The sequence below is a fragment of the Rhipicephalus microplus genome, unplaced genomic scaffold (genome assembly GCF_043290135.1).
Source record: "Rhipicephalus microplus isolate Deutch F79 unplaced genomic scaffold, USDA_Rmic scaffold_817, whole genome shotgun sequence".
Lineage (NCBI taxonomy): Eukaryota > Metazoa > Arthropoda > Arachnida > Ixodida > Ixodidae > Rhipicephalus > Rhipicephalus microplus.
Genome location: NW_027465371.1, coordinates 1 through 7,500, shown reverse-complemented (window position 1 = coordinate 7,500; position 7,500 = coordinate 1). Strand labels below are relative to the sequence as shown.

General features: G+C 59.5%; 2 non-coding genes across 2 annotated transcripts; both read right to left on the bottom strand.

Moving 5' to 3' along the window:
- Positions 1-441: 441 nt before the first annotated feature.
- Positions 442-594, bottom strand: LOC142795709 (5.8S ribosomal RNA). Its single transcript, XR_012893243.1, has one exon. It is a non-coding gene; the product is annotated as a 5.8S ribosomal RNA (ribosomal RNA).
- Positions 595-2,313: 1,719 nt separating this feature from the next.
- Positions 2,314-4,128, bottom strand: LOC142795711 (small subunit ribosomal RNA). The gene has a single exon (XR_012893245.1). It is a non-coding gene; the product is annotated as a small subunit ribosomal RNA (ribosomal RNA).
- Between the last annotated feature and the right edge of the window lie 3,372 nt (positions 4,129-7,500).

Below are 7,500 nucleotides of genomic sequence, written 5' to 3'. Positions count from 1 at the left end.
ACACCCTGCTTACTTCGAGGGCAACAAGCGCAACGCAAGGCTGCGATCTCGCGCACTTTGCGCACGGCTGGAGAAGCTTTGCTGGCCGGCTTTCGCTCCTCGTGTTTACCGTGCGTTAAAGTTGCGCGTCCGTGGCTCTCGCAGCTCTTGCGCGCCCGGTCGCAGAGAGGAGTACGCAACCTCGACCGCACTTTCCCTGCAGGCTTCCTTCCGACTCGAAGTCCTGCGGCGGTCTCAACGAGGTGCCACATCCTCAATGCAGTCGGTCGCCCCCGTTTCGGTTGGGCTCTGGCACGACGGTCGCCACCGTCTCGCCCTTGAGTGGCCGCTGTTGGCGCTCGCTGTGAGGTGTTCAGCGTGCTGTCCGTGTTGCCGACGCGGTCAAAACGAGTCGACGGCTCACGTTCCCTTGTGCGCCGAAGGCTCTCTTGATATGTGATCCGACCCTCAGACAGACGAAGCCAAGGGAAGACCCAAGGCCGCAATGTGCGTTCAAAGAATCAGTGCTCAGTGTGTCCTGCAATTCACACCAAGTCTCGCAGCTGGCTGCGTTCTTCATCGACCCGAGAACCGAGTGATCCACCGCTTAGAGTCGTGAAAAAGTGTTTGTTCAATTCCGTACAGTCAAAACCAAACGTTTCTGGCACTCGGCCAAACAGTGGCCAAGAAGGGCGCTTTTCAGCGCACGCTTGGACTCCAAAACTCTGCCGCGCCTTTTTCGGCTGCCGCAAATCGAGCAAACGGTGTGTTTCGGACGGCGTTTCGCTTTCGCTACTTGCGAGTGCTTTCGTGGTCCACCCCTCTATAAATACTCGGGAGGCGTCGAAGCCGGTTCTCCAAGCCGGACCCGTAGGTATCGTTGTGTGCTCGCTCTCATTGGCCCGCCTAACCAGAAAATGCCTGCGGTACACCCATTTGGATAAGAGTGCACGCAGATGCGGGCCTCGACGGCTACACATTTCCTCGGGCGGCCGCCTCCCGGCCTCCGTGGAGCGCGGGATGCACGGTCCCATCGACAAGCCTCTCCCGTTTTTACCGTGGCGTCGCGGTTCACCACGGCAGGCGGGTCGGTCTCCTCCGCATAAAAAGGGGGACCCCCGCTTTTTGTTCCACGAAATCGCACAAGCTTTTTTCGCATCCACGGTTTGCCACCGCACACCAAAATGCCGATCCGGCTGCCTACTTTAGCCAACAGGTGGAGCCAGGCGCGCCGTACTTGCGCGGCACTTCCCACGTCCACCGAAGTCGGTGCCAAGGACCACTTTCGGCGCCGGAGCCGCGTACGAGCCTACTCGAGGCGGAAGAACGAAGCCAGCAAGGGCCTGGCCGCAAGTGCGTTCAATTGTCGGGACGTCCAAGTCCCTCGTTCTTCCGTGCTTCCTCTTTCGGCAAGTCGTTGCGGCACCTTCCCAAAGCGCGCAGACCCGCTAATCGCGACGAGCGCGACGTGGCCGTGCCGCCTTTCCCTCGGCAGCAAGCAAAACGCCTGGCAACGTCGACGCTCCCCTAACCGCGATCTCGCACCGTGTTTCGTGTGGCGAATTCAAAAGCCGGCCGGCGCTGCTGCAACCATTACGGTCGGTACGCATACGCCGCGGAGGGCGGGACGGTCATCGGAGCGTGCGGTTCCTCCATCGAGTACTGCGCACCTCGGCCGTCGCATCGCCGTGCCATGACCGGCCGCGCGTCAACGCGAACCGGTGCCAGCGAGATCCCTCGCCTGCAAGAACCGACCGGCAGCCTCCGTCACCCGAGGACGCGGAGGCGCTTGCCGCGGACGGCGGGACGGTATGCACTGGTGCACAGCGGACCCGTCACATCGCCAGTTCCTTGACCGACCGCCGACGCTTGTGCCGTTCCTCTCGTACTTGGCAGTCGCCGCGCGATTGTCGGGTCTCGTTCTTGCACGCTCGAACGGTCGGGAGGGCACTCGGCTGGCGTTTCGGGAACGCGCAGCCTCGCCTTCTACCGACGTAACCACGACTCGCCGTTCGCGCTCCGCCGCTCCTGTTTACAGTACTAGGCGGTCCCGCAGCGGTCGGGTCGCGCATTTCGAGCGCTTCGAGCCACGGTGCAGTGGCGGGTCGAAAGCCGACCTATGAGTGCGTTGCGCCGTTTGTACCCGCGTCCGCCACCTGGCCGACCGTCCAAGGTCGCGGTGTTGGCGTCCGCTGGGCGCAACAATTTGTCACGGGGTGCCGCTCCACATTCAGGCAGCCCCGTGGGGAAAAGCCGACCCCGCGTCCAAACGGGGTCAGCGGCAGAAAGTGTCGGGCGCAGACGCAGCTGAGGCGCTCACCCTTCACAATCCGTTAATGATCCTTCCGCAGGTTCACCTACGGAAACCTTGTTACGACTTTTACTTCCTCTAAATGATCAAGTTTGGTCATCTTTCCAACAGACCGGCGCAACCGAAAGGCCGCGCCGGACATCGGTCCGAAGACCTCACTAAATCATTCAATCGGTAGTAGCGACGGGCGGTGTGTACAAAGGGCAGGGACGTAATCAACGCGAGCTTATGACTCGCGCTTACTGGGAATTCCTCGTTCAAGGGGAACAATTGCAAGCCCCTATCCCAATCACGAAAGAAGTTCCACGGGTTACCCAGTCTTTTCAGACAGGGATAAAGACACGCTGCTTCCTTCAGTGTAGCGCGCGTGCGGCCCCGGACATCTAAGGGCATCACAGACCTGTTATTGCTCTGTTTCGTGCGGCTAGGAGCCGCTTGTCCCTCTAAGAAGGTTGTAAGGTGCTGGGAACCCCGCACCTATTTAATAGGCTAGAGTCTCGTTCGTTATCGGAATTAACCAGACAAATCGCTCCACCAACTAAGAACGGCCATGCACCACCATCCACCGAATCAAGAAAGAGCTCTCAATCTGTCAATCCTCCCAGTGTCCGGGCCGGGTAAGTTTTCCCGTGTTGAGTCAAATTAAGCCGCAGGCTCCACTCCTGGTGGTGCCCTTCCGTCAATTCCTTTAAGTTTCAGCTTTGCAACCATACTTCCCCCGGAACCCAAATACTTTGGTTTCCCGGAAGCTGCCCGCCGAGTCATTTGAGTAACTCAGGCGGATCGCTGGTTGGCATCGTTTATGGTCAGAACTAGGGCGGTATCTGATCGCCTTCGAACCTCTGACTTTCGTTCTTGATCAATGAAAACATTCTTGGCAAATGCTTTCGCAGTAGTTCGTCTTGCGACGGTCCAAGAATTTCACCTCTAGCGCCGCAATACGAATGCCCCCGTCCGTCCCTCTTAATCATTACCTCGTATTCCAAAAACCAACAGAACAGAAACGAGGTCTTGTTCTATTATTCCATGCAAGTTTATTCAGGCGACTCGCCTGCGTTGAGCACTCTAATTTTTTCAAAGTAAAAGCACCGGCCATCTCGAGGCACACAATGAAGTGCACCAAGAAAGAACCGGCATGATGTTCAGTCCGAGCCGTCGCATCGGGTAGATGCACTACTCGTCTGGAACTGAGATCCAACTACGAGCTTTTTAACCGCAGCAGCTTTAGTATACGCTATTGGAGCTGGAATTACCGCGGCTGCTGGCACCAGACTTGCCCTCCAATTGATCCTCGTTAAAGGATTTAGAGTGTACTCATTTCAATTACGGGGCCTCAAAAGAGTCCCGTATTGTTATTTTTCGTCACTACCTCCCCGTGCCGGGAGTGGGTAATTTGCGCGCCTGCTGCCTTCCTTGGATGTGGTAGCCGTTTCTCAGGCTCCCTCTCCGGAATCGAACCCTGATTCTCCGTTACCCGTAACAACCATGGTAAGCAAGTAACCTACCATCGAAAGTTGATAAGGCAGACACTTGAAAGAAACGTCGCCGGCTCGTGGCCATGCGATCAGCACAAAGTTATCCAGAGTCACCACACAATACGGGCCGAAACCCGATCGATCTTGGTCTAATAAAAGCACCCGTTACCCAAAGGGCTCCAGGCTCACTGCATGTATTAGCTCTAGAATTGCCACAGTTATCCAAGTAGGAAGAAACGATCTAAGGAACCATAACTGATTTAATGAGCCATTCGCGGTTTCGCCTTATTTCGGCATGTACTTAGACATGCATGGCTTAATCTTTGAGACAAGCATATGATTACTGGCAGGATCAACCAGGTAATCGTTCGACTGCGCGTCCGTCCTCGCCTTCGGCGGGCCGGACGCAGTCTGTGTGCGGCGGAGGCCACCTTCAGGCGCCCCAACACGCTTATTTTGCACTCCGAGATGACGGCGTTCGAGCTCGCTACGGCACAACCTTCCCGAAAGACGAGTGGGAGCCGTGCGGCAAGAAGCACGTTCATGCTCGCTCTTTTTCGTTGCATCGACTCGGTCGCGCCGTGCGGGTTGCCCAAGCCCGCTGCACTGTCGGTGGACCGGCCGGAACTAGCAACGGAGCCGAGACTGCAAAGCCGCCAGACGACGGGTCACGCCCGCGTCTTCGGCGCTTTCGCATCTGAATCGCCCGAGGACGACACGGAACACACCTCGATATCGTGGTAAAACGGCACCGTCCGACAACCAGCCCCTAACGCATCAAGCGGATGAGGCTGCAGACGACTGCCGTGGATTCCCCTGGAGCAGACCCGAGGACACGCTTGACGAGGCCGAAGCCCGCCGCATATCAGACACCCGGTCGCTTTCGCGTACGCCGCTCACGAGAACCCCCACATAATAGCAGCGATAAGTACCCAGACCTCCTTGGGCACTAATACGAGCGTACTCGAGAAAATTTCACCGCGGGTGTGCCCCGAAACGTGTGGCACGTTGAGCGTGCCACAAGTCTACGTCGCTCTCAAACCCGCCGAGGTCGTAGAATTTGCGACCCTACTCACGAAATTCCCACCGAGGATACGGCCGCAAACGTACCGCACCTTGGGTAGGCCACGAGTTTGTGCAACACTACGCTGACGGCACAGCACCGAGGTCGTGCGCGCACGCACGGGAAAATTCCGCCGCGGTTTCTGCCGAAAACGTGAGGCACCACGACTCTCCGCAAGTTCGCGTCGACTGCGAAAGACCGAAGTCGTGAACGACGTGTCCGCTACTCGCCGCCGACACGCTGGACACCAAACGTACAACGACTCGACGGCGTCGTAGAGGCCCACGACGCGGTTTTCCTTAACGACGTCTCGGCGTGGCACCGACAGGTTAGAACGGCCGACCAACGTTCCCTGTCCGCCGTTCGGCTCAGTCGAAGGGCTCGGCGACTTCGGCAACGCTGCGAAGCCGCACGGTGACGCACGCCATGTCCCCATTTTTTTTTTTTTTTTCTTTCTGCGTCTGCCGGGGTGCCCCTATAATAGCAGCGATAAGCACCCAGACCGCCGTGGGTCGCTCGCCCCGGCTGACGTGGTTTTTCGTACTCCTGCGGCGGTCGCCGTCAAGCACGTCCAAATACGCTACTTTCGTGGGCGCATTCACGCTCTTTCGCTTCGCCGGAGTGCCAGCACTCACTCTGCCAAAAACGGCGAACATCCGAGCGGCGGTTCCCACTTTTGCGTCGGCGTCGCAAACCCCGCCCCGGCAGACGAGGTTTGCCGTACTCGTGCGACGGTGGCCGGCGGGCACGTCGAAAGACGCCGATATCGTGCGCGAATTGGCGCACCTTGGCTTCACCGGAGTGCCGCCACTGACTCCTCCAAAAACGGCGAAGATCCGAGCGGCGCTTCCCACTTTCGCATCGGCGTCCCGAACTCCGCCCCGGCTGACGCGGTTTACCGTACTCGTGCGACGGTCGCCGGCGAGCACGTGGAAAGACGCCGATATCGTGCCCGAATCGGCTCCGTTCGGCTTCGCCGGAGTGCCAGCACTGGCTCGGCGAAAGACGACGAACATCCGAGCGACGGTTCTCACTATTGCGTACGCGTCGCAAACCCCGCCCCGGCAGACGCACTTTGCCGTACTCGTGCGACGGTCGCCGGCGAGCACGTAGAAAGACGCCGATATCGTGCCGGAATCGGCCCCGTTTGGCTTCGCCGGAGTGCCAGCACTCACTCGGCCACAAACGGCGAACATCCGAGCGGCGGTTCCCACTTAGCCGTCGGCGTCCCGAACTCCGCCCCGGCAGACGCGGTTGCCGAGCTCGTGCGACTAGCGACCGCGAAGCCGTCTCGCGACGCCGCTTTCGTGCGCGGCTCCCACTGCGACCTGGGTCACCCGAGGTCGACGAGCAAGAAAGAATGTCGAAAAAAAATTTTTTTTTTTTTTGCGTCTGCCGGGGTGCCCCTATAATAGCAGCGATAAGCACCCAGACCGCCATGGGTCGCTCGCCCCGGCTGACGTGGTTTTTCGTTTTCCTGCGGTGGTCGTCGTCAAGCACGTCCAAACACGCCACTTTCGTGGGCGCATTCGCGCTCTTTCGCTTCGCCGGAGTGCCAGCACTCACTCTGCCAAAAACGGCGAACATCCTAGTGGCGGTTCCCACTTTTGCGTCGGCGTCGCCAACCCCGCCCCGGCATACGCGGTTTGCCGTACTCGTGCGGCGGTGGCCGGCGGGCACGTCGAAAGACACCGATATCGTGCGCGAGTCGATGCTTCTTGGTCTCGCAGGAGGGCCGCCACTCACTCCTGCAAAAACGGCGAAGATCCGAGCGGCGCTTCCCACTTTTTCGTCGGCATCGCAAACCTCGCCCCGGCAGACGCGCTTTGCCGTACTCGTGCGACGGTCGCCGGCGAGCACGTCGAAATACGCCGATATCGTGCCCGAATCGGCCCCGTTTCGCTTCGCCGGAGTGCCAGCACTCACTCGGCCAAAAACGGCGAACATCCGAGCAGCGGTACCCACTTAGCCGTCGGCATCCCGAACTCCGCGCCGGCTGACGCGGTTGCCGAGCTCGTGCGACTAGCGACCGCGAACGCGTCTCGCGACGCCGCTTTCGTGCGCGGCTCCCATTGCGACCTGGGTTACCCGAGCTCGACCAGCAAAAAAGAAGGTCGAAAAAAAATTTTTTTTTTCTGCGTCTGCCGGGGTGCCCCTATAATAGCAGCGATAAGCACCCAGACCGCCGTGGGTCGCTCGCCCCGGCTGACGTGGTTTTTCGTACTCCTGCAGCGGTCGCCGTCAAGCACGTCCAAATACGCCACTTTCGTGGGCGCTTTCGCGCTCTTTCGCGTCGCCGGTGTGCCAGCACTCACTCTGCCAAAAACGGCGAACATCCTAGTGGCGGTTCCCACTTTTGCGTCGGCGTCGCCAACCCCGCCCCGGCATACGCGGTTTGCCGTACTCGTGCGGCGGTGGCCGGCGGGCACGTCGAAAGACACCGATATCGTGCGCGAGTCGATGCTTCTTGGTCTCGCAGGAGGGCCGCCACTCACTCCTGCAAAAACGGCGAAGATCCGAGCGGCGCTTCCCACTTTTTCGTCGGCATCGCAAACCTCGCCCCGGCAGACGCGCTTTGCCGTACTCGTGCGACGGTCGCCGGCGAGCACGTCGAAATACGCCGATATCGTGCCCGAATCGGCCCCGTTTCGCTTCGCCGGAGTGCCAGCACT